Here is a 27,942-nt window from a genome sequence, read left to right as displayed (position 1 = left end):
AAATATATAAACATTAAAAAAAAAAAGATGCAAGGCCTGGCAAAAAGCCTCCCACAAATCCACTGGATATCACTATGCTCTGTTTGATAAATTCTGTTGCCTCTTCAATTATATTGTTGATTTCAAGTGCTGTCTTATTTGCTTGTTTCTTAATCTGTCTTTGGCTTTGTTTATATCTTTTCAACTCTCTTCCAGTCAGTCTGCATGTAACCCCTGTGACTGGCAACCTGAAGAAGAAGATAGCTGGCACCTACTGTGGTTGCTGCAAGTTTTCCAACTTTTCTAGAACAAAAATCCCTCACAGCAGCCAGTCAGTCCACCCTTTACAACCTGAGTGGCTACTCAGTATTCTTCTACCATAGGTCCAGAACTGCAGCCAAACATTTGATCCCACCAATTGTGTCTTCCCACAAACTCAGTTAAATAGGACACTTTTTGAGACTCCTCATTGCTTTCATGCTCTTGGCGAGGGGGTTTCCGGTCGCCATGATACCTCCGAGGCCAGCTCTGAAGGTGATCCCACCCTCCCCCCTCTCCCCACTACTTTCCTCTTTTCTTTTTTCCCCATAGAAATCCCACTTTAAAGTCCAATATAAATCACAAGTAGAAAAATATAGCCTCTTGAGAAGATGCAGTTAGGGTTGTCCCTCTGACCATCTGCTAGAAACAGCATGATACTTTACGACAATGTCTAAACAGCATGATACTTTAGGACAATATTAGTACTGAGCACTAACTAGGTGTCAGACCCCATGCCAAGTGCATTTCGTCCTTCCAGCAACTGATAACGTGAGTGTCAATATATTCATGTAACAGAGGAGAACCAAACATACATCTGTTTGATCCCTTCAATCTACTGTAAGAAAGACAATCACAAAATTTTTCAAAAGCACTTTCTTCTCAACCCTAAGCCCTTAGTATTGTTGGCATCTGAATAAATTTCAACTACAAAAAGTTTGGAAACTGAAAATATGCACTGTTTAGCAATGCTGCGTCTTCAGGTTTGACAAACTTATGGGAAAAACTTGCATGATAACAAAGAAACCCGTGGGGCGCCTGAGTGGCTCAGTCGGTTGAGTGACCAACTTCAGCTCAAGTCCTGATCTCACGGTTGGTGGGTTCGAGCCCGCGTCAGGCTCTGTGCTGACAACTCGGAGTCTGGAGCCTGTTTTGGATTCTGTGTCTCCCTCTCTCTCTCTGCCCCTCCCCCACTCATGCTCTGTCTCTGTCTCAGAAATAAATAAACATTAAAAAAAATTCTATAAAAAACAAAGAAACCCGCACAGTTTCTAGTTCTAGTGCAGGAGGGGTTGGCCACCATCATTACTTTGACAACTTTGAAACTGAAAACCAGCATAAATGTCCATGGTTGAAGTAGTTATTTTCCCCATTTAATAGCTCTGAATATTTTCAACTGTATTACGGTTGACAATGTATCACTTTGGTTAATTCCTTTGCTATTATTTGCATCTAATTTAATGGAGACAAGTCATTAAATAATACTTGTTTTTTCATACATTTGTATTTTTTACTTAAAAAAGGCAATTTCAATGTTTTCATTAGTAAGAACAGAAAAGGATGAAAAATGACTTAAGACATAGAACTTGATAAAAGTAATTTATGTAACAACCTTCCGTGGAAAACAAAATACTCTGTTTTCTTGCTAATTCTCACAAGAGCACAATTTTTATGATGAGTCCAAATTTAATAGAATAATGTTACTACTCCCTAATTTTTTAATTAAATGAAATAATTATAAACTGTACAATAAAAGTTAGCTAAACTAACAAACTAAAATCTTCCTTTAAAGTGCATTTATGAGGGAGAGAGAGCCGCTTGATAATGTGAAGAGAACAGGATGTGTATATTTACAATATTCGTGGCTCAGAGTTGCTGCTGACAAGAAAAAAACTGTAGTGGTACATATTCTACTGTAACCAAGGGAACAGTCAGTGGATGAATGGTCAAAAAAAATGGGACACTCATTTGCTCCTTGGAATGAGAAAGTGTAATTAAAGGACATAAAAATTGCACAGTAGCTTGCAATAGGGCCTTGATATCCTGTCTTCCTAATTCTAATAGTAATGTAGATAAGCGTATCTTATCAAGTCATAAAATAGTAAATCCTAAAGCAAGAAAGATAAAGGGGTTCCCAGCATCTCCAGAAAAACACGGTATAATGTTAATACTAGCCAAAATGCTTGCTATTTATCAACTATTAGCTATGATTTATATGTATATACATGTTCTCATAACACTTAGAAACATAGATATTATTCTCCTGTTACATATGAAGACAAATGAGGCTAAAAGAGAACAGGCAATTTATTTAAATCATGGAGCCAAAATTGGCAGAGGTGGGATGAAAATCATAGGCTTTGCAGAAAAGGAATAAGAAACATTTGATATTCAAAATACCGATCAAACAATTATTAACCATGTACCTTTAGCATTTTTACTGGCACTTAGAACTTTTTGGTTAAGAAGAGAAAAACGAAATAATTACAATATCCACAAGAATGTTTAAGCCACTCAATGTCAAAACTACAATGACTTCAAAGGGTGGTTCTGGGATTAGGTACCAAGATAACAAAATTCTTAGAAAGTGAGTCTGATGTGCAGCCAGGATTGAGATCCTCTGTGACATACTAAGTGAAACTGGCCAATAAGAACACGAATTAAATGATAAGAAGATCAGAGTAGGGTGAAATATCAAGGTACAAAAAATATGGAGGAGTAATGATAATGATACAGGCCTTGAAAGATAGGGCTGGTTGGTAGGTGAAAGAACAGATGAAGAGAACTGTAGGGCAGAGAACATGATGAAGAAAAGCATAGGTGCAAGAATGGGCCTGGTGCAATGAAAGGAAAAGTAGTTAGGAGATCTAATTGGTGAGGGTAATAAGGAGAGCTAGTAAAAAATAACTTGTATTTGATGTGGTAGCCAATAGGCGGCTCTCATAAAGCTTAAAAATCAGTGGGAGGGAACGGAAAAGGGGGTGCTCTATCATAATAAGTCTGCTCATGACATGTGGGATCAGTAAAACGGGGAACAAGCAAGGTAGATGACTACAGAGTTCCGACCCTTAAGACTAGATTAATAACAACATTGACAAAAATGGAGCTGTTGAAAAGGAGAGTCAGTGGGGGGGAAGATAATGGTGCTTATTTCATGTTCACTGAATGAATCAATGACTGATGAGTCTGTCTGGGACTTGCTCAGTTATGAAGAAAATTGTACTGTAGTGATTTAAGACTACAGAGCTGGAGCAAAGGTATGGTAAGGTACAAAGTGCCTATGTTTAATAAATAAATGAGTGAGAACAGTTAGAAGGGATTTACTGAAGCACTGAGAAGTGATAAACTCTCGAGACACTATGAGTCATAAGATAAAGCAGTGGGTCATAAAACCTTCATAATAATTATCCTAAGCCTTGCAATTGTGAAAAGCTTCACAATCTAAAAAAAAAAAAATAATTGTTCAGTGATGTAGAGAGAGCAAATGTTATTACCCATAATTTTCATACAAGTAAATTGCAGCTCAGAGTTTATGTGACTTCCCCAAGGTAATACCACTAGTAATTAGGAAAACCTGCACTCAAGTCCAAGTGTTTTGACTCCAAATTTTGTTCATTAATTAAGGCCAATTTACATAATTCTAGAGAAGATTCAGTCCATGAAGTCATAATGGTCTGAAGAAAGGATTTGTAAAACTTAGATATTTTAATGAAGAAAAATAAGGGCACATAACATTTTTTCCCCAATGATTCTAGATTTCATATATTCACTCTCTTTCTCTCAATAACGGAAAATCAAACTTACCTTCATCACTGCAGCATACAACGCCAGGGATTCATTATACCAAAGTTCTATTAAAATGTGACTTAATATGGGAGCTTAAACTATGAGGTAGTAGCTTTCACCATCAGATTTCAAAGAGCAAAATGTTTAGAGTATTGGCAAGGCTGTAGGAAAGAGTCACTGGCATAATTGTTGGTGGGAGTCGCAGATAGTATAACACACGAGAGCAGTGTTTTTAACAAAGAACATTTGCAATGTCTGGAAACATTTTTGGTTGTCACATCTAATGGCAAGTGATGGTTAGAGGCTGGAGATGTTGCTCAACGGTGTACAATGCACAGCCCTCCACAACAAAGAATTATCAGGCTCAAAATGTCAACAGTGCTGAGGCTGAGATACCCTGCTGTATAAAGATCAATTTGGCAATCTTTGCCAAAATTATAAATGTATATTCCTCTTGGCCTAGAAATTTTACTTCTACTATTTTTTCCTACATATACTTATACCTGTGCCAATCCATTCATTCAACAAATATCCATTGAATGCTTCCTCTAGGAACTAGGATTATATTAGGGAACAAACCCAAGAAAAGTCTTTGCTTTTTGGAGCTAGCGTGCTCATGCAGGGTGGGTGTGGGAATTGAAGATGAAACAAGTAAGGAAAACACATAGCATCTTCGAGGATGATAAGATCTTTAGGGCAGGCAAAGGAAGGTTAGTAAGACCTGCACAATAATATTTACTGCAACATGGTTTCAAATAGCTAAATATTAGGAAAAGCCTAATTGTACATTAGTGGGGGACTAGTTAAATAAATTATGGTGCTATGGAACACTATGCAGCCGTTAAAAAAAGTAGTTCCATCAGCATTAATATGTAATTATCTAGCAAAGTGAAGAACACTGCATCTATAAAGAAGGGAGCCCTGATATTAGCACCTGTATGAAATATCTCTATAAAGAAATACAAAAATCCTGGGGTGCCTGGGTGGCTCCATCAGTTAAGCGCCTGACTTTGGCTCAGGTCATGATCTCACCATTTTTGAGTTCGAGCCCCCTCTGACAGCTCAGAGCCTGGAGCCTGCTTCAGATTCTGTATCTCCATCTCTCTGCCCCTGCCCCGCTCACACTGTGCCTCTCTCTCAAAAATAAAATAAAGACATTAAAAAAATTTTAAGAAATACAAAAATCCTGAAAATACTTATTACCTATAGGATGATGAATAGGTAGGTAGCTAGGGGATCAAGGTGGGAGAATGGTTTAATTCTTTTTACTATATCCTCTTCTGTATCTTTTGATTTTTGAATACGAATGCTATATAAGAGGCATTTAATACCTAGCAAAATAATTCAAATTTTTTTCTAAAAGTATCTTTATGCTGTAGAAGGTTTAAAAAATATACAAACTTATGTATATGTGTATATATAAATAGAGAGAGAGACAGAGATTCATGCATATATTATCTATCCTTCCATACACACACACACACACACACACACACACACTCTACACACGAGTGCATTTTCTTAATTTATTAAAAATACAACATGAATCAAAGGTTTACTTAGAAATCACCTTTGTCCTGGATAAGGGTGGGAAAAGAGTCCCTGAATCCTTTCCTGCCTAGCATATAAAATTCACAAGCACAGGAATCTTGTCTGTTTTTTTCCGTGTTGAATAACTAGTGCCTAGAACAATGCCTGGCATAGATGGAAATCAAATGTTTGCTGACATAATGAATAAATGAATGAATACATAGCCTTACTTTACGCCTACTTCTTTTTTCATCAACTGATAGACTCCTAATACCTTTCTCTGCTTTCAGTCTTTTTCTTTCAATTTATTCCCCATAACGCCACCAGAGGGATTTATCCAGAATACAAATTTGTTGTGCTTTAAAATCTTCTCCAGTTCCCCACTGCCACAGGAGTAAGACTCTCTGTAACATCCACTGCTCCCTTCCCTGCCTCTCACCATCTTTCTTGGAGTCCATTTGCAGCTAGGCTAACTATTCCCTGCTCCCACTTGACTACTTTCTGGAATGTTCTCTCTCCTGTAGGAGAACTCTTACTTTTTTCTTTCCCCCAAGCTCTTGTCTCAAATATTGAGACAATTTTGAAACAAGAACAAGATTAGTTCTCATTGAGACAATTACTCCACTTCTCCTATAATCATAATTAGTTTCTCCTTTCTCTCTGTTCCCACAGAATATATACATCCCTATATTTTTAAGTCACACAGTCAAGTGTCTATCTCTCCCTCAACAGACAATGAGTGCCTAAGGGGTGAGGCCTAAATTTTATCCATCCTTGCATAGGCAACCTTACCATAATGGCAGGCCTATGATAATTGTTCAATAAGGATTCTTTAATAATTAATGAACACATTAATTATTGGATAAATCTTAACCTTTGATGCAAACTGCATACAGTAATAGGTTTAAAACATATCCACAAAGCAAAACAAAATAACCTTAATAAGAATTAGAGTACATTGTATTTATTACATTATAATTTTTGTGATAACATGTACAAATTATTTACACTCTCACAATCTACCTGAAATTTTATCCAATTTTACACAAATGCCATAAAAAAAAGTAAAGAGCATATTTTAATATAATCCCTATATAATTTAAGCATTAGTGTTTCTATAGACCTAATTTTTATTTAAGTTCAGAAGGACTATTTTGAGAATTTGAACAAAAGCGGGTAAAGATACTTAAAATTTTTTTTTAAATGTTTATTATTAAGAGACAGAGAGAGACAGAGCATGAGCATGGGAGGGGCAGAGAGAGAAGGAGACACAAAATCCGAAGCAGGCTCCAGGCTCTGAGGTGTCAGCACAGAGCCTGACGTGGGGCTCAAACTCACAAACTGCAAGATCATGACCTGAGCTGACGTCAGACGCTTAAACGACTGACCCACCCAGGTGCCCCAAAAGTGGGTAAAGGTATTTAAACACAATTTGAAAATTATAAGCTTATGGATATTTCCACAAGATGGCAAGATAGAAAAATCCTGAACGCACCTCCTCCCACAGACACATCAAATCTCTGCTACAAATAGATCAATTACCTCTGAAAAAGATCTGAAACTAGATGAATGGCTTCTTCAACAACAAAGGATAAAAGACCACACCAACAAGGGAGGAGAGGCAGAGACACAATCTCACCACTTCTTTCTACTCCCCTGCATCTCACCAGCCCCCCCACTTCTCCCAGAGGAGTGAGGGGTGGCTGCCCTACAACAGGAACCCCAACTGCTGTGATCTGCACTGGAGAGACAAGCCCCCAAAACTTCTGGCTTAGAAAACCATCAGGGCTGACGTCCAAGGGACCCAAAATATGATCGGAAACTGATATCTCCCAAGACCCAGGGATTTAATAAGCACCTAGACTAGGGATGCCTGGGTGGCTCAGTCGGTTAAGTATCTGACTGTTGATCTGGGCTCAAGTCATGATCATGGTTCACGAGTTCAAGCACTGCCATCAGGCTCTGCACTGACAGTATGGAACCTGCTTGGGATTCTCTCTCTCTCTCTCTCTCTCTCTCTCTCCCCCCTCTCTCTCCCCTTACCCCACTTGTGCTCTCTGTCAAACAAAATAAATGAAAACTTAAAAAGTAAAACAATTAAAATCAAAAGCACCTACACTAAATATGCAGATTCATCTGCCAATTTAAAAGAATATGCAGGAAGGACAGGGGACAGTTGAATCTCTCCCTGGAGTTGGAAGGGCTGAGAGACAACATTTTTTTAACTCTTCTACCCTACTGGGGGGTAGCAGAGTGGGCAAGCTCAGACCTGACCCGCCTTGCTAAGGCAAGTGCGGGTGAGAGGTCATGGCACTATTCTGCTGCCTTGCTGAAACACTCCCCTACTCCTGGCTGGGGCTGGCAAGTGCCAATGGTCGCAGCACTCTCCTGCTTCCGAGATGAAACTGGTGACCGTGGGCACTTGTGACACTTCTCCACTCCCTGGCTGGGGTCGCTAGCAAGAGCAGTCAGGGCATTCTCCCACTCCCAGCCTAAAGCCAGCACCACACACTGACAAGACACTCTCCCACTGCACTACGGAAGCCCCCGTGTGCCCGGAGTCAAGACGTTTTCCCACTGCCTTTCTATTGCTGCTGAGTGGGCCCCACCCCTTATAGATTTCAGCTGCCTCGCTAAAACCAGTGGGTGCTCACAATCCATACAGGGGATGCCTCTCGATCACCTAGGCCTAGTGGCTAAGGTGCTGGTGTTCTTGAGCTCCACAGGGATGTAACAGTTGAAAGAGAGTTCTTGGCATGCACCCCCCCTCCCCTCCCCGGCACTGCACAGGTTAACAGGCTGAAACACAACCACAGTCTTCTTGTGAAAAAAGGCCTATTTACTTAGTCTGGAGCTTCAGCCTAAGGGACAGGCTTCATGTTTTCCACCCATCTAGAGGCTAAGGGAGGTGCTTAGTGAGAACATAAACAGAGAGACACCATCCTTAAACATCCCGCTGGCCTCATTACAGCTTGATAAAACCTCCCCCAAAAGGAGCTGATACATTCTTCTGGAGGCCAGAATTTTGCAACGGTCACCCAGAAGAGACTTCCAGATCTCCTGGTCTGCAGACCAGCAGGGATTAAAATTGCAGCCCACAGGACTATATATATTTGCATACTTTAAAAGCTGCTGCCTGAGTGTCTGGTTTCCATCAGCCTGAAACTAGATGCTAATTGAGATTCCTCCCCATGGAAGGACGGACAGGTCTTAGCACACCCTCGACAACAAGAACATATCAAGAATAAATTAGGCAGTTTAGACAATCACAAAGTTTCAAGAGACAACCACGAGCGAAAACAAGGTTGAACCACAAGGTTTATCACCTGCACAAGGCTACTCCTTGAAGACTGAGAGGTAGCTATTTCAACTAATACATAAAAACAAATACAGAGTCCAGCAAAATGAGGAAACAGGAGTATTTTCCAAACAAAATAATAATACAAAATCTCAGAAGAAGGCTTTAATCATATTGAGATAAATAACCTACCTGTAAAGAATTCAAAGTAATGGTCATAATGATGCTCACTGAACTCAAGAGAAGAATGGGTGAATATAGTAAAAACTTCAACAAAGAGCCAGAAAATGTAAGTACCAAACAGAACTCACAAAGCTGAATAATACAATAACTGGACTGAAAAATATATCCAGTAGACTGGATGAAGCAGAACAGATCAGCAAGCTGGAAGACAAAGCAATGGAACCTACTTAGACAAAGCAGCAAAAAGAAAAATAATTTTTAAAAATGAAGATAAATTATGGCACCTATGGAACAACAAGTAGAATAACATTCATGTTATAGGTGTCCCAGAAGGGGAAAAATAGTAAAAGTGGCAGGCAACTTATTTGAAGAAATAATGGCTGAAAATGTCTCCAGTCCAGAGAAGGAAACAGATATCTGGGTACAGGAAGCTGAGAGAGTTAAAAATAAGGTAAACCTAGAGATTCACACCAAGACACATTATAATTAAAATGGTAAAAGTTAAAAAGAGAATCTTAAAAGCAGCAAAAGGAAAACAAATTGTTACATACAAGGGAAACCCCATAAGACTACCAGCAGATTTCTCAGAATAAACTTTACAGTCCAGAAGAGAGTGGCATGACAAATGCAAAAGTACTGAAAAGTAAAAATCTTTGAAACAAGACTATGGTATCCATAAGGTTATCATGTGTAATTAAAAAGAAGAAAAAGAGTTTTCTAAACAAGCAAAAGTTTATCACTAGTAAACCAACCTCTTACTTCTTGTAAGAACAGTAAAGATGTATCTTTCAGCTGTAAAGAAATGGCACTTCTTAATAATAAGAAAACATAGAAAAGAAATAATCTCACTGAAAAAGGTAAATTTACAGTAAAGGTAGTGGATAGATTATTTATAAATGTACTATAATGATTAAAAGACAAAAGTAGTAAAATTAAATAAAACCATAATGATTAGCTAAGGAATACATAAAATAAAAATATCTAAACTGTGAGATCAAAAACATAAAATGTTAGGGGGTATTTGGAATGCGCTCGACTTTAAGTTGCTATTAACTAAAAATAGACTGTTATAAACATAGCATGATATATGTAAACATCACAGTACCAGAAAGCAAAAACTTATAGTAAATACAGAAGAAAATGAGAAAGGAATCTAAACATAACAATAAAGAGAGTCATCAAACTACAGGGAAGAGAAAAAAAGAAGAAGAAAGAAACAGAGAGGAACTAAAAAAAAAAATCCCAGAAAACAATCAACAAAATGGCAGTAAGTATATTCCAATCAATAATCTCCTTAAATGTATAGGGTATTAATGCTCCAATCAAAAGGTATAGAGTGGCTAAATGGATAAAAAATACAATACACATCCATATGCTACTTACAAGAGACTCACTTTAGAAGAACACACACAAACTGAGAGTGAAGGGATGAAAAAAGCTATTCCATGCAAACGGAAACATAAACAAAGCTGGTGTTGCTATATTCATATCAATAAAATAGACCTTAAAATAAACACTTTAATAAAAGACAAAGAGGGGCACTATATAATAATAATGGGGTCAATCCAGCAAGACATAATATCTATAAGTAGGTATGCACCCAATATAGGAATACCAAATTACACAAAGCAAATATTAATAGATGTAAAGGGAGAAATTAAGAGCACTATAATAATATTAGGGGACTTTAGCACCTCACTTACATCTGGATAAATCATTCATCCAGAAAATCAATAAGGAAACACCAGCCTTAAGCAATACATTAGACCAGATGAAGTTAGTAGATATATATAGAACATTCCACCCCAAAACAGCACAATACACATTCTTCTCAAGTGCACATGAAACATTCTCCAGGGTAGATCACATTTAGGCAACAAAACAAGTAAGTCTCAATAAATTTAAGAAGACCGAAATCACATCAAACATCTTTTCCAACCACAACAGTATAAAATTAGAAAACAATTACAAGAAAAAACACATGAAATAATGACAAATATGTGGAGATCAAATAACATGTTACTGTGCAACTCTAGGGTCAAAAAAATCAAAGGAAAACATTTAAAATAATCTAGAGACAAAAGAAAACACAAACACAACATACCAAAATCTATGGAATGCACCAAACACGGTTCTAAGAGGAAAGTTGATAGCAACACAGGCCTGCCTCAAGAAATAAGAGAGATATCAAATAAACAATTTAACTTTTATGCCTAAAGGAACTAGAAAAAGAAGAATAAGTCCAAAGTGAATAGAAGAAAGGAAATAATAAAGATCAAGAGCAAACAAATGAAATAGAGACTAAAAAGATGATAGAAAAGATCAACAAAACTAAGAGCTGGCTGTTTTAAAAGATAAACAAAATTGACAAACCTTTATCTAGTCTCACCAAAAAAAGAGGGTTCAAATAAATAAAATCAGAAATTAAAGAGTAGAAGATACAACTGATACCACAAAAATACAAAAGATTATAAGAGAATACTATGAACAATTTTATACAGTAACAATTTGGACAACCTAGAAGAAATGGATAAATTTCTAGAAACATAATCTTCCAATACTAAATCATGAAGAAGGAAAAGATCTGAATAGGTTGATTACTAATTAAAAAAATTGAATCACTAATCAAAAACCTCCCAACAAATGGAAGTCCAGGACCAGATGGCTTCACTGGTGAACCTTACCAGACATTCAAAAAGATTTAATACCTATCCTTTTCAAACCCTTCCCAATAATTGAAGAGAAGGGAATGCTTCCCAACTCATTTTACAAGGCCAGCAATTCCTTGATGTCAAATACAGGCAGGGACACCAACAAACAAATAAACAAACAAAACAAAACCAGCAAAAAAACCCTATAGGCTCATATCCTTGATGAACATACATGTAAAACTCCTCAACAAAATATTAGCAAACTGAAATCATCAACACATTAAAAGGATATACACCATAATCAAGTGAGATTTATTCCAGGGATGTAAGGATAATTCAACATCTTCAAATCTATCAACCTGATATACCACATTAACAAAATGAAAAATAAAAATTATGTGATCATCTCAATAGACATTTGAAAAGAAAGCATTTGACAAAATTCAACATACATTTATGATTTAAAACAATAACGAAGTGGGTATAGAGGTAATGTACCTCAACATAACAAAACCATCTATGACAAACCCACAGCTGATATTATACTCAACAGTGAAAAGCTGTAAGCTTTTCCTCTAAAATCAGGAACAAGACTAGGGTGCACACTTTCACCACTTTTATTCAACATAGTATCTTAAGTCCCAACCAGACCAATCAGTTAAAAAAAAAAAAGGCATCCAAATTTAAAGGAAGAAGAAAAATGTCCCTTTTTTTTTGCAATTCTATAAATACATAATCATAAAGATTCCATCAAAAATTATTAGAATTAATAAATAAATTCAGTAAAGCTCCAGGATACAAAATTGTTATGCAAAAGTCTGTGGTGTTTCTATACACTAATATGAACTATCAGAAAGAGAAATCAAGAAAACAATCTGGTAAATAATCACATGAAAGAGAAAAATACCTAGGAATAAAAGGCCAAAGAGATAAAAGATCTGGACACTGAAAACTATGACATTAATGAAAGAAATTGAAGATGACACAAATAAGTGGAAAGATATTGTAAGCTAATTGATTACAAGAATCAATATTGCTAAAATATCCAAACTACCCAAAGCAATCTACAGATTCAATGCAATTCCTGTCAAAATTCCAATGGCATTTCTCACAGAACTAGAAAAAATATTTCTAAAATTTATATAAAACCACCAAAGACCCTGAATGGCCAAAAAAATCTTGAGAAAGAAGAACAAAACTGTACGTATCAGAATTCTTGATTTGAAACTGTATTACAAGGTTATAGTAATCAAAACAGTATGGTATTATCATAAAAACAGACATATAGATTAATGGGACAGAATAAAGAATCCAGAAATAAACCCACACATATATCATCAATATATGTCAAAAGAGCCAAGAATATATAATGAGGAAAGGGTACTATTTTCAATAAAATAGTACTTGGAAAACTGGAGAGGTACATACAAATGAATGAAACTGGACACCGTCTTACACCATATATAAAAATTAACTCAAAATGGGTTAAATCCTTGAATGTAAGGCCTAAAACCATAAAACTCCTAGAAAAAAAACATAGGAGGTAAGTTCCTTGACAATGGTGTTAGCAGTGTTTTTTTAGATATGACTTCAAAGGCAAGGGAAACAAAAGCAAAAATAAACAAATGAGAGTACATCAAACTAAAAAGCTTCTGTGTAATGAAAGAAACCATCAACAAAATGAAAAGGCAAGTTACTGATGAGAGAGGATTTTTGGAAAGCATGTATCCAGCAAGGAGTTAATATATCCAAAATGTATAAGGAACTCCTACAGTTCAATAACAAAAAAAACAAACAATCCAACTTAAAAATGGACAGAGGACTGAAAAAGACATTTTTTTCCAAAGACATACAGATAGCCAACAGGCACATGAAAAGATGTTCAACAACACTAATCACCAGGGAAATGAAAATCAAAACCACAATGAGGTATCATTTTATGCCTGTCAGAATGGCTATAGTTAAAAAAAAAAAAGTGTTGGCGATAATACAGAGAAAAGGAAATCCTTGTACACTGTGGTGAGAATGTAAATTTGAGCAGCCAGTATGGAAAACAGTTTCTCAAAAAAAATTAAAAATAGAACTAGTATATGATCCAGCAATTCTACTAATGGGTGTCTGTCTGAATAAAACAAAGCCACTAAATCAAAAAGATGTATGTACCTTAATGTTCACTGCATCATTAGTTACAATAGCCAAGATATGGAAACAGCCCAAGTGTCCATCAATGGATAAATGGATAAAGAAACTGCCATAGTTTATCTATCTATCTAGATAGATAGAGAGGTAGATAGATATAATATAGATATATAGATATAGATAGATACACATGTATAGATACAGATATAATTCATACACACACACACACACACACACACACACACACACACACATATATATGCAATTCTTATCCAAAGTCCAATGGAATTTCTCAAAGAACTAGAACAAATAATTCTAAAATTTATATAAAACCATGAAAGACCCCAAATGGCCAAAACATTCTCAAGAAAGAAGAACAAACTTGGAAGTATCCCACTCCCTGATTTCATATATATACAAACATATATATGTATGTATTCATATATAACTTAACACTTAACTAATATAAACCTAGAGGGTTTTATGCTATTAAATAAGTCAGATAAAGGCTAATTCTGCATGATTTCATTTCACTTATACGTGGAATCTGAAAAACTAAAGAAATAAATAAACAAAACAAAATAAGACCCAGACTCATAAAGAATGAGAACAGATTGGTGGTTACGAGATGGAGTGGGTTTGTGGGGATGAAATAAGTGAAAGTAATCAAGAAGTACAAACTTCCAGTTATAAAATATATAGGTCACAGAGATATACAACATGGGGAATATAGTCTATAGTATTATAACAGTTTTGTGTAGTGACAGATGATAAGTAGACTTATTGTGGTGATCATTTCACAATGTATACAAATGTCAAATCACTATGCTGTACACCTTTAATAATATTGTATATAAATTATATCTCAAAGCAGTAAAATGGAAGTAGTAAAATATTAGTGTACAGTTTTAAAAAACTGAACATTGATGTAAATACCACCCAATTCAAGAAATAGAACATTGCCAGGATCCCAGAAGATCTCATGTGTCCTTTCCCATCTTAACCTCTTCCCCTTTTTGTTTTTTTAATTTTTTTTAACGTTTGTTTATTTTTGAGACAGAGAGAGACAGAGCATGAACGGGGGAGGGGCAGAGAGAGAGGGAGACACAGAATCGGAAGCAGGCTCCAGGCTCTGAGCCATCAGCCCAGAGCCCGATGGGGGGCTCGAACTCACGGACCGGGAGATCGCGACCTGAGCTGAAGTCGCACGCTTAACCAACTGAGCCACCCAGGCGCCCCCCTCTTCCCCTTTTTGATAAGAACACTATCTACTTAGGGAAACAGTTTCTTGCTTTTCTTCATATAATTTTTATAGTTCATTCATTTTCATTGTTATAAAGTATTCTACCAAATGTTTACACAGGAATATATCCATTCCACTGTTGATAGGTATTTGGGTTGTTTGAATCACTTCCTGTTTAGGACTATTATAAACGAGGCAGTTATGAACATCTCCCTGTGCATATGAGCACTCATTTCCCTAAATGAAAGTTTCCTAAAATTTGTTAAATTTTTCCAGATCATTCTTTGATGTAGGTGAGGAGGGGACTGTCTTATGTATTGCAGGATGTTTAACAGCATCCATGGCTTTCACTCACTAGACGCCAGTGGCATGCTCACCATTGTGAAAGCCGAGAATGTCTCCAGATGTTCCCAAATGTTACTTAAGAGGCAAAATTGTCCCAGTTAAGAATCACCATTCCAAGGTAAATAATGAGGAGCAGAATTGCTGGTTTGTGTATTTTTAGATTTGCTACATAGGGCCAAACTGTTCTCCAAAGTACTTGCAGCAGAAGTAACATCAAGGATTTAGCATAATAAGGAGTTCCAAGTATTGGTCCCTTGTAAGACATGGTCTCTCTAGCAAGAATTAAGCTGATAAAAATGGACAGAGTCAACTTTTTTGAAACTCTGGAATCTAATCGAAAACTGTGTCTATCAAGGAGTGCTTAATGAAGAAAGAAGCCATTGAATTTTGGTAAGAAGCATTGTATGGTTTTTGGTTACCTGACTAGCATTCTCTACTCCTGTGGACAATGGCCGGTGTTCCTGGTGCTAGGAAAAGCAATATAGACCTTGTTCTCAAAAACTGATCAGCTGACTCCCTAAGGAGTCACACAGAGACTGTCAACACAGAGACTGACCTTCATTTTGCCCCTCTATGTGGAATGGTTTCTGGGTGACATCTGATGGAAACATTTAAAGATATATGCTACCCATTGTTGCCTGGGGCATGGAATAAAGGATGAGGCAAACAGCAGACAGACCCAAAAAGCCTAAGTACGAGGAGGCTGAGGAAGGAAGATTCTTCGGAGAACTGTGAAGAGCTCTGAAGTATGCAGGAGAAGCTGGAGTGCAACGTGCATGACTAGGTTTGGACCCATGCTCAGAAAAGACTTTTGTCTTTTGAGACAAAATTAAAAAGGCAGGAGGTGAAGGCTAAGGCAGAGTTGTAGGTAGCTTGGCTTAAGCACTGAAAAAGTATCCTAGCTCAGAGCCAATATGCAAAGACCAAGGGGGTTGTTTTTTTGTTTTTTCTCTTTTATTTATTTATTTATTTATTTATTTATTTATTTATTTATTTATTATGTAATTTATTGTCAAATTGGTTTCCATACAACACCCAGTGCTCATCCCAACAGGTGCCCTCCTCAATGCCCATCACCCACTTTCCCCTCCCTCCTATCCCCCGTCAACCCTCAGTATATTCTCAGTTTTTAAGAGTCTCTTATGGTTTGCCTCCCTTCCTCTCTTTTTTTTTCTTCCCCTCCCCCATGGTCTTCTGTTAAGTTTCTCAGGATCCACCTAAGAGTGAAAACATGGTATCTGTCTTTCTCTATATGACTTATTTCATTTAGCATAACACTCTCCACTTCCATCCACGTTGCTACAAAAGGCCATATTTTATTCTTTCTCGTTGCCAAGTCGTATTCCATTGTGTATATAAACCACAATTTCTTTATCCATTTATCTGTTGATGGGACATTTAGGCTCTTTCCATAATTTGGTTATTGTTGAAAGTGCTGCTATAAACATTGGGGTACAAGTGCCCCTGTGCATCAGCACTCCTTGGGTAAATTCCTAGCAGTGCTATTGCTTGGTCATAGGGTAGACCTATCTTTAATTTTTTGAGGAACCTCCACACTGTTTTCCAGAGCGGCTGCACCAGTTTACATTCCCACCAACTGAGTGGTGACTACTGAGATAACAGTACAGAGACTTCAGTGAGCATACATGACAAGGAATAAAAACTTTGTAAAATTAGTTTGGAGAAGCCACTAAACATATGGACAATAGCAGCCCTTAGCAATCAACAACAGAAAGCCCTATGGAGAGAGAGCAAATCTATAGGATAGGGTAGATTAGTGATTATTTAGGGCCAGGGGAGTTAAGGAGGGACCACAAAGATGATAGCTAAAGGGTACAAAGTTTCTTTTTAAGTGGACTAAACGGTCTAAAACTGGCTGTGGTAATGACCACACATATCTGTGAATATCTAAAAACCATTGAACTGCACAGTTTAAATTAGTGAAATGCATGGTATGTGAATTATATCTCAATAACGCTGTTTTAAAAATAAATGAATAAAAATAAAAATTATAAGCTGTCATTTTCTAAGTCAGTAAAGAAATTAGAAAATAAAGTAGTTACAGAATGATTTGAATGATTAACTGCTTAAATTTAAATGTTTTCCTGTTGTTAGAACCTGTCAATATAAATTATTGATAGTTACTTTCTACAGTATGGAGTAATTTTTTAATTATACTTTTATATAGTATTTTTGTGATGCTTGTCTTTAGATGGGATGTAAAAGCACCCTTTTCCCCCAACTCATGTTTTAATCAATAGAAATTGAGTAAATAGTAAATTTCAGTCCCCCAAGCTGATCCTAAATAAAGAATTTATAAATCCTGACTTGTTTTCTCAGATACTGAGTTCTATACCACTGTGTCATTTGTTTTCACATTAAGTGACTATCCTATCAATGAATCCTTAACCTTGAACTTTCATTATTACTTACGAAGTACTAGATTTTCTGCAATTAATATGTCTCATCTATATATTTTCAACGACATCATGGATGAGGTCACACAAATCTTAGCAAATCTGCCAAAAGACCAAGCAGACTTTGTGAAGAAGTCAGCAGTGTGGTCTCAGTCAAGTTGAGTACAACTCTCAGACCTAATGATATATCTACTGAGAGTTTTAAAAATAGGAGGGAAGAAGAAAATTGAGGGTTTTTTGTTTTGTTTGTTTTGTTTTTTAAATTCCTTTCTCCGAAACGCAAGGGTCCTTCTTGCTGAGAGGTTGGGGCATTTCAACTGCCAGGTGTCTTACACAAAGTAGGTGCTCAAAAAAAATTTCAGCGAATAAATGAATGTTGCTGATTTCTTCATACAAAACTTGGATACTCTTTCATTACTGTGATCTTACATACTTAAAAGATAATGCTTTGATGGAAGAGAGAGAAAACAGCCTTCTGGGCAAGCTTCCTTGAAATCTCCATCCCCTGGGGCGCCTGGGTGGCTTGGTCGGTTAAGCGTCCGACTTCGGCTCAGGTCATGATCTCTCGGTCCGTGAGTTCGAGCCCCGCGTCGGGCTCTGTGCTGACAGCTTGGAGCCTGGAGCCTGTTTCGGATTCTGTGTCTCCCTCTCTCTCTGCCCCTCCCCTGTTCATGCTCTGTCTCTCTCTGTCTAAAAATAAATAAACGTTAAAAATTAAAAAAAAAAAAAAAAGAAATCTCCATCCCCTTAGGAAAGGGAAAACGAGAGGGAAAGAAATGTTCACTATTGAGCTCATTCTTTTTTCTAGGTATTGTGCTAGGTATTTTCCCAATTTTGGCTCATTTAATTATCATGACAATCCTGAGGTAGTCATTCCTGTGTCTGTTTTAGTTTAAGGAAGCAAAGCACAAAGAACTGAATTAACCTACCAACACAAACATAAGAGAAAAGAGGTGGGATTTATAGCAAAGCCTGTCTGACTCCAAAGCTTATTCTAATATGCCACTCTTTTCTTAAAACAAAAACACAACAAGCAGCAAGCAGCAGCAACAACAACAACAAAAACTGTGCTTTTATTTTGTCTATCTCTTTCTAAGTCACTTCAATTCTTTTTTGAAAATTGGACACAAAACAACAACAACAACAACAATTTTGTCAAAAAGGACATTGCTCTTCATTCTCATTAGCCCAAATGAAGAATTGTCAGCAGTATTTAACAGGGTAAAATTATTTATGGTTTTTGTGTTTTATCAACACACACATCTATATACATACATACATAGAGGTACACCAGGTATTACATCCTTTTTCCTAAGTCAAGTCACATACTACCAATGAATGCATGTTTCTGCTTATCTCACCCAAGTCTGTGTGTCGTCACCACCCTTCAAATTGTTCTGTTAGGACACGGCAAAAGGTACCCACAAAACAGGCAAACTAACAAAGTATAATTATGGTCTTCTTTAATATGTATTTTAATATTACTTGAGGCCAATTTCAAGCACTTCAAATAATCTATTATTATAACAAAGGTTTTTCTAATAAATACAGCCTTTTGCTATCATTTTCAGCTTTCTTTTGATAATGTGAATTGATTTTTTTAAAAGAGCTCCAAACGCACGGTCTTTGAAACTCTATCTCAAATAGGTCAGAGTCTTACTTCCCTAGTTGTGCTGTACGGCATGAAAGGCTGCCTGTGTTTTCTCATGATTTTACTCCTTGGGGGACCGCCCATGGATCATTTCTCTTAGTAAAAAAAGAATCCATTGACTGAGCCTATCCTAAAGCTAACAAACTGAGCTTTCCAGGGGGAAACAACAGCAAATTGAGTACAGCTATTGACCAGCCGTCTGTAGTTAAAAATACAACAAACTATACCTTGTCCAATTTATTCTTGAATTACTGGTCATTTTCATGCTCTGCTGGCATTACTTACTACTTGATAACCTTTCAGACAAGTGGAACAAAAAATTCCAGCTACTATCTTCTGTTTTTGTTATCATGCATCCAATATATAAGACATGCATTTCCTTTATGCATAGATAGCAAGAAACTGTAATGTTATGTATAATAGATACATGTTTTGTTATGAAAGAAAGGTGTTTAAAATTGAATAGTTTCATTATACTAATGATGACACAACATTTATATTTATCTTTTTTAATCAAGCGTAATAGGATAACAGAAAATGATATGCACTAAAAAGTAATAAACAAATTACAAATCATTTTATTTTATTTTATGAGGAGAGAGAGAGAGAGAGCGAGAGAGAGAGAGAGGGAGAAAGTGTGGGCAAACAGGGGAGGGACAGAGGGAGAGAGAGAGAATTTTAAGCAGGTTCCACACCCATTGTGGGGCCCAATGCAGTGCTTGATCTCATGACCGTGAGATCATGACCTGGGCCAAAATCAAGAGTCAGACTCTTAACCAAGTGAGCCACCCAGCCTCCTAATTTATTCAGTACTTGAAAAGCTTCTAGACATATTATTTAGGTATGTTGGAAATTAGTTTGGAATTATTTTAATTTAAAATTCAACATCAAGGGTGCCTCGGTTGGTTAAGCCTCAGGAGTCTTGATTTCGGCTCAGGTCATGATCTCACGGTTCTGAGGTTGAGACCTCCATCTGGCTCTGTGCTGACAGCGTGGAGCCTGCCTGAGGTTCTCTCTCTCCCTCTCTGCCTCTCCCCCACTTGCACATATGCACTCTCTCTCTTTCAAAATAAATAAACATTAAAAAATAAAATTCAGTGGAAAAATATAAAAAAATATTTTTCATTCATATACTGCTTTTTAGGAAGAAAATGTCAAGTAATTATTTTCAAAAATCTATGAGATGATATTCAATGTACTAGAGCTAAAATAAAAGTAAATGTTTTTCCTCCAAAAATTTACTTAATATTTGTAAAATAAAAAAAAATGAAAACCAAAACACAAACATATTTAATACAAATTTGGCCTTTTTTTGATAAAAAGAATAGGGTGATGAGCAATGTTTGTGGAAAGCATTAACTGAATAAATCATATGTGATAGGTAAATGGAAAACATCTCATATATATTCACATTTATTATGACTAAAATTCACATTTTTATTTCTTTAAAGTTTTATCAGAACAATTTCATATGTTCACAATTAGAAAATCCTATTTACTTAAAGTTACTGACTATATCATAAAATGCCTTAGAAATCACTCTCTTTACTTTTTGTATATAAAACATAACATACTAATCAGAACATACCTAATTAGAACTTTGCTAGGCTAACATTTAGGGCAATGGTTCTCATTGGTTTTCACTTGCTCTCACTCATTCATTCTTACAAATGTCCTCTGTGCCCTGATTCACATTTTCTGCATGTGGATGTCCAGTTGTTCCAGCATCATTTATTGAAAAGACTATCTTTGGGGCGCCTGGGTGGCTCAGTCAGTTGAGTGTCCGACTTCGGCTCAGGTCATGATTTCATGGTTCGTGGGTTCGAGCCCCACATTGGGCTCTGTACTGACAGCTCAGAGCCTGGAGCCTGCTTTGGATTCTGTGTCTTCCTCTCTCTCTGTTCCTCCCCTGCTCTCGCTCTGTATCTCTCTCACTCTCTCAAAACTAAATATTAAAAAAAATTTTTTTTGAAAAGACTATCTTTGCTGCATTGCATTGCCTTTGCTCCTTCCTTAAAGATCAATTGACTATATTTATGTGGGTCTATTTCTGGACTCTCTATTACATTCCACAGATACAATTGTGTATTCTTTTGCCAATTATACAATGTCTTTGTTACTGTAGCTTTGTAGTAAGTCTTGGAGTTGGGTAGTTTCAGGCCTCCAACTTTGTTCTTCAATATTCTGTTGGTTATTCTGGGTCTTTTGCCTCTCCACACAAAGAATCAGAATAATCAGTCTGTCAATATCTATAAAATAACCTCCTGGAATTGCTTTTAACCTATAGATCAAGTCGGGAAGAACTGACATCTTAACGTATTGATTCTTCCTATCCATGGACACAGAATATCTTTCCATTTACTTCTTTTTTTTATTTTGTTCCTCAGAGTTTTATAGTTTCCCTCATGCAGATCTTGTACATATTTTGTTAGATTTATACCTAAGTATTTCATTTTGAGCAGTAGTAGTGTAAATAGTATTGTATCTTTTATTTCAAATTCCACTTATTCATTGCCGGTATATAGGAAAGCACCTGACTTTTGTACATTAACTTTGCATCTTTAAATCTGGCTATAATTGTTTATCATTCTAGGAATATTTTTGTTGATTCTTTTGGATATTCTGCACAGACAATCATGTCATGTGTGAATATAGTTTCATTTCTTTCTTCCCAATCTGTATACCTTTATTTCCTTTTCTTGTCATATTGCATTGCTACAACTTCCAGTACAATGTTGAAAATGAGTAGTGATAAGGGGACCTCCCTACCTTGTACTTATTCTTAGTGGGAATGCTTCAAGTTTCTCACCATTAAGCATTATGTTAGCTGTAGGTTTTTTGCAGTATTCTTCATCAAGTTGACGAAGTTGTTCTTAATTTACTGAGAGTTTTTATGTAAGTTGTACAGGTAAAATAGTCTAAAACTTATTTCCCTTTACTTTCCACTTTCAAAAAATTACTTGCTAGCATTCTCCAAACATGATTTTTATTATCCTTATAAATGCATACCTTTTAACTTTTCCGATGTGTTTCAATTAGTCATAGTAATAATTTTTGTTAATATTAGTTAATTTTTCAAATTTTACTCTCTTTGAACTATGAGAATGTCTTCAAATTGGCTCCTCAGTTCTTCCAATGACAAAAAAGCCTTTGATGGCTTCTTGGTGTTTTGCTTGTCCCAGACCTGTAATCAGACATTTCTCTAAGGATGCCTGATGGGGAATGGTATTTAGAGATCTCATTCTGGATATAAGAGGTATATATTGCTACTGGGTTGGTCACTGTCCTAGGAAATTTTAGGTAACACAGCTCAGTGTCATATATTTATTCCCAGAGGCAGACTCTCTGGAAGATGGAGTTCTTATGAACTTAAAAAAAAAAAAAAGAAAGGGAAAGTAAGGAATCCTGATTGGATAGAGGGAAAGGGATAAACTGTGATGCAGACCCATGTGGAGATCTGCAGCAAGAATAGTTTTTCAATAATCAAGTTGGGCCAAAGGGTCAGGTTTTTATACCTCTTCAAGGATCGGTTCCTTTATACTTGTTGCCCTGGGAAGCATCAGGACCTTGGGCAAGGCAGCTCTCTGTTTTTATGGTAATCCCTGAAAAAGCTGATATCTGAGGATAGTCAACAGCATTCCAAAAAGCAGGGCAACACATCTTCAATAAAGGGGGATCTGTGTAAAATATCAATGCGCCCTCCCTACAGAGAATTTTTTTAAAGATAAAAAATATACCATGAATTCATGGTGCTATTACCAACTGAAATTAAGTTTTTTTACTTAACTTCTTTGAGTTTTTTTAAATCTTTTTTCTCTTACATTAAAAATCTTGATACCTAATGACATTGATAATTACTTTTACGCTATAGTATAATTTAAATATAAATTATACATTCTATCTGAAAATACAATTAATAAAAATTTATTTCTTTGTTTTTTTTTGTCAAAAGAGTATATCCCCACTAAGGATATATAATAAGGCTGTACATTAAAAAAATCACTTGAAATAGTTCTCTCTGTGTGATTTTGCCACTGACTCAATCTCTATTTAAGTCAATGGGGGTGGGGTGGGCTCTTTCTCATTTTTATTTAATTATGCTTTGTAATTTTAAGACATTTTTATGGTTCCAGGGTCAGATCTACAAAACAAAGTACACTTCAGAGTACCATCCATCCTTGTTCCCTTCATGCTATTCCCTTTTCATCCCTATTAATAACCAGCAAACATACATACATGCCCTTTAATTTTTAAAAGAAAATGTGTGTATTTATTTATACTTATATTCTCCTCCTTATTAGCTAAATAGTAAGATACTAAATATACATCTATTCTACCTTGCTACTTGCACTTAACAATATTGCCTGAGATCATTTCATAGGAAAATATGGGAACACTATTTTTAATGACTGAATAGTACAATGTTGTATCACACTTAATTCAACCACTCCACTATTGATGGATATATGGACTGTTACCAGTCATTTTTGCTATTACAAATAGTGCTGCAATAGCTTCCTGCATATTTTTTCATGTTTTTGACAGTGGCAGAGAAGGGTTTGCAGGATCGAAGGGTAAGTATATACATATAAATATAGCAAAATTATCCTCCAAAGCCACTATACAACTTCCATACCCAAAAAGATATGAAAGTGCCTGTTTGCTCACAACCTTCCTCTTAGAGAACTGTATTTGTTGGCTATTGATACAGTAACAAGTTACTACAAATGTAGTAGATTAAAATAATATAAATTTATTACCTTATGGTTCTGGAAATCAGAAGTCAAAAAATAAGTCTCACTGGGCTAAAATCAAGATGTCAACAGGACTGTATTCCTTCCAGAGGCTCCAGAGAATTTGTTTCCTTGTCTTTTCCATTTCAAGAACTCTCCACATTCCTTGCTTTGTGGTCTCTTTCTGTTTTGAAAGCCAGAAATCACGTCTCTGACCTTTCTTTCCCTCATCCCATTCCTCTGACTGACTCTGTTGCCTCTTCTTTCACTAATAAGGTAAAGATCTTTGTAATTACATTAAGTCTGTTTGGATAATCCAGAGTCATCTTCGAATCTCCTAATCCTCAATTTGATCATATCTACAAAGTCCCTTTTGCCATGTGACGTTGGGAATTATGATGTAGACACCTTCGGAGTCAATATTCTACCTATCACAAGTATGTTGTCAATCTTTCAGATTTTTTACAATCTTACTGACAATCAATGATGATCTCAGTTCATTTTAATAACATTTTTTATTATGAGTAAATTTGAACATATCTTCCCACGTTCTATGCCTTTTGAATTTTTTCCCCTGTGAGCTGTTTATATCTTTTGCCCGTTTTTTGTAGAGTTGTTGGATTTTTATTTCCCTTTCATTTTTTTAATTTTTATTTCTGTATTCTGAGAGAGAGGGAGAGGGAACATGTACACATGAGCAGGGAAGGGGCAGAGAGAGAAGGAGAGAGAGAATCTCATACAGGCTCCAGACTCTCAGAGTAGAGCTTGACGTGGGGTTCAGACTCATGAGCTGTAAGATCATGACCTGAGCCAAAATCAAGAGTTGGATGCTTAACTGACTGAGCCAAACAGGAGCCCCTCCCTTTAATTTTAAAAGTTCTTTATGTTCTAGGTATATCAGCCCTCCGTCCATGACATAAACTTCAAATATTTTCACATATTTTATTTTACCTTGTAAGATTGGGGGCCATGGACAATTTTTAATATTTCTTATAAAGTCACTTTATTAATCTTTTCCCTTGTTGCTTCTATATTTTGAGTCATAGGAAATTTTTGGCCACTCTGAGGCTATAGAGCAATTCACCTTTGTTTTTTTTCTAGTAACATATGCCATTTACTGAGAAGCCCATTTTTCCACACTGATTCATATGTGCCACTTTCTATATGCTAAATTTCCATAGATCTATATCTATATTTTTAATTCTATTTTTTATCTTTCTTTTTATTATATCTCTTCCCAATATAATAATTACTTGTACTTGGAAAACAGTCCACCAACAACAAGTCAATTAAAATCAATGACTGAAATTAGAGTATTTTGTTATGTATTCATATATTTTCCCCACTAGAATTTGAGGTGGTTGGGTAGTATTATTACTCACTTTTATTTCCCTAGTGTCTGTCAGTGTTTCTTGCACCATGACGATAATCAATAAATCATTATTTTAAATGTATAAATGAAAATCTTGGACAGTAAGTCTGTTAGAATACTGTATGTTTGGATAGCAAACATGTTTGAGTTTGCCATCTAGATGCAGCAAACCTTATCTGACCCAACGAAAACTGTGAATGATGGGCAGAGAGGGTATTTCTGACCTGTATTATATAAATGAGGAACTTAAAACTCAGAAACGTCTAAGTTACTTTCTGGAGGTCACGTACACATAAGTAAAAAGTAGAACTAAAACTGAAATTAAGTTTTCTGACTTCAAACTTAATGTTCTTAGTGTTAGAGGTAAAATGATTACACTATTGGTCTTGATTTCATTCCTCTTTATTTCTCTTTCTATTCTAAAAAACATTCATCTGAGAGATGTACATGTTACTAAGGTCTAAAACCGATTAATAATGAGCTGAACAAGCTATTCTCCATCAAAAGGAATGCATGAGAGCTGAAATACCATTTTCAAAATCTCAGTCTTAAACATCATTTTAAGAGGGATAATACTAATTACAAGTCTGAAGGCGATAATTAGGTTTAAAAAACATAATTTTTTATTCAACACTGCAACTGTTTATCTGTCTTTTACCATTTCTACACTTCACTTTTTTATTGTGTATGAAGACTAATTTTTATATATATGAATCTATATGTTAAGATTGTTTTTAACAGGACAAAAATAAATGATCAAGAAGAAAAACAGCTTTCCTTATTTTGGAATTGTTGGTTCATTGTTTCCAGTGATAAAGAAGGAAAGAAAATAAAATAAGTATGATAAAAAACAGATATGAAATATTAAGAATATGGTCGGAATCCAGTATGTTCTTACATTTAAAAAGTGTAAGATCTGTTAAGCAAAGTTTCTCCACTAATATGGTACTATATTTTAGTTTGTTACACAACATATTAACTAGCTGATTAATTTAAGAACATCGACTTTGCCTTTGAGATCTGTGGTTCACCTTGAAAGATTTTCTGTAATATTTGTAATTTAAATCAGTTTCATTTTTTATTATATTTAAAATCATCATAGATGCTAATAAATTACCTTATACATTTTATTGTTACTCTATAATTCTATCATTTAAATATGTATTATGTAAGCTAAAATATATTTGCATTTAATAAATGAACATTCTGAATCTAGATGGAATGCTCATTTCCAGAATTAAGGTTCCTAAGGGATAAAATGAAATTTCTGCTTGTGGAAGCTAAACATAATGCTGTATAATCGATTGGTTCACTTAAAGGCATCGGCCATGCTCCCTGTGATGATAGATTAAGTAAATATGAGAGTAGACAGCGCAAACATTATGAGTATTTTACAGCATATTGTAGTAAGGACTATGAAAATTGGTCATGCTCTAGAGCAAGCAATATGGATGGAAATGCTTTATTAGAAATATATTTATAAGGGAATTGAGAAAAAATGCTTATATTAATTATATAATTGGTAAATAAATGGTGATATATGGGGTGAATTAAAACCAAAAGAACCTAGGCTTTTCCAGAAGCAGAAAAGAGTTCCAAACCTCTAAAAATAGCCAAAATTATCATATAGGCTTATTCTTTATGCAAAGAAAAATCTGCATTTGCACATGAAATGTGAAAATTCAAAGTGAACAAGAAGAAACTATAATCCCTAACAATTTACAACAGGAAGACAAAAATGATGCGGCCGATGACTAACACTAAACACTAAGTGGATTATAAATCAGATGAGCAGGATGCCCTCTTATCCTTCCTTAATTGTATAAAACAGCCTTGAAGCTTCAGGATAGGGAACTGTGCTGCCAGGCAGCTTGCCTAGGCATAGGATTCTGTGTTAAACCACACCAGGAGCACCTTGATAACACTGTACTGTCCACAACTCACAGGTTTGACCAACAAAGTTAGTAGGACAGCTAGCATAGGAGTGCTTGCAGGTTTAGGGGCGAGCTATCAGTAAACAGATAAAATAAATAGCTATCAATGGAGACTTTTTTCTTCTGATCTTACTGTATACTGTGCATACAGAGATATGCACAAGTCCCTTCTTTCTCTACCACTGTAAAGTCAAAAACAAGGGCATATGTAATACAACACATACGATGATACCGCACTTGAGTCATATTTATTACATGTCTTGGTTAAAATCAGACCCCCCCAGTAACCACTGGATGATCTTCAAGTAATTTGAATCTATTCCCAACGTTACCACTGAGTTACTGATCCAGTTTTCACACCTGCAAGACCAACTTCTTGATTCTCTTTCTTATGTTAACAAAGATGAGGTAAGAACACGTAAGATGAAATGCTTTCGACTATTTGGGAAAATGAAGCACTACAGACATGGAAGGTATTCGAACTGCAGCTGAAAGATCCACAGGATCATCATCCGAGTACCAGTCTGGGAAATGAATAAAAACGAATTTGAACCCAAGGCTGTTATCAATGGAGGACGACATGACACAGTAAGAAAAGGCTATAGGCTGTATTTTCTTTCCTTTCTATCTGTGATAACTATG

General features: G+C 35.8%; 1 protein-coding gene and 1 pseudogene across 4 annotated transcripts in view; both read right to left on the bottom strand.

Moving 5' to 3' along the window:
* The window catches only part of ATRNL1 (attractin like 1), a 777,769-nt gene that overhangs the window by 195,195 nt on the left and 554,632 nt on the right, over positions 1-27,942 (bottom strand). The gene's annotated exons all lie outside the window — the stretch shown is intronic.
* Positions 14-27,882, bottom strand: LOC122202646 (annotated as a pseudogene).

The sequence above is a fragment of the Panthera leo genome, chromosome D2, assembly GCF_018350215.1.
Source record: "Panthera leo isolate Ple1 chromosome D2, P.leo_Ple1_pat1.1, whole genome shotgun sequence".
In the NCBI taxonomy this organism is placed as follows: Eukaryota; Metazoa; Chordata; class Mammalia; order Carnivora; family Felidae; genus Panthera; species Panthera leo.
Note: the sequence above shows the minus strand (reverse complement) of the source record. Positions and strands in the feature narration are given on the sequence as shown.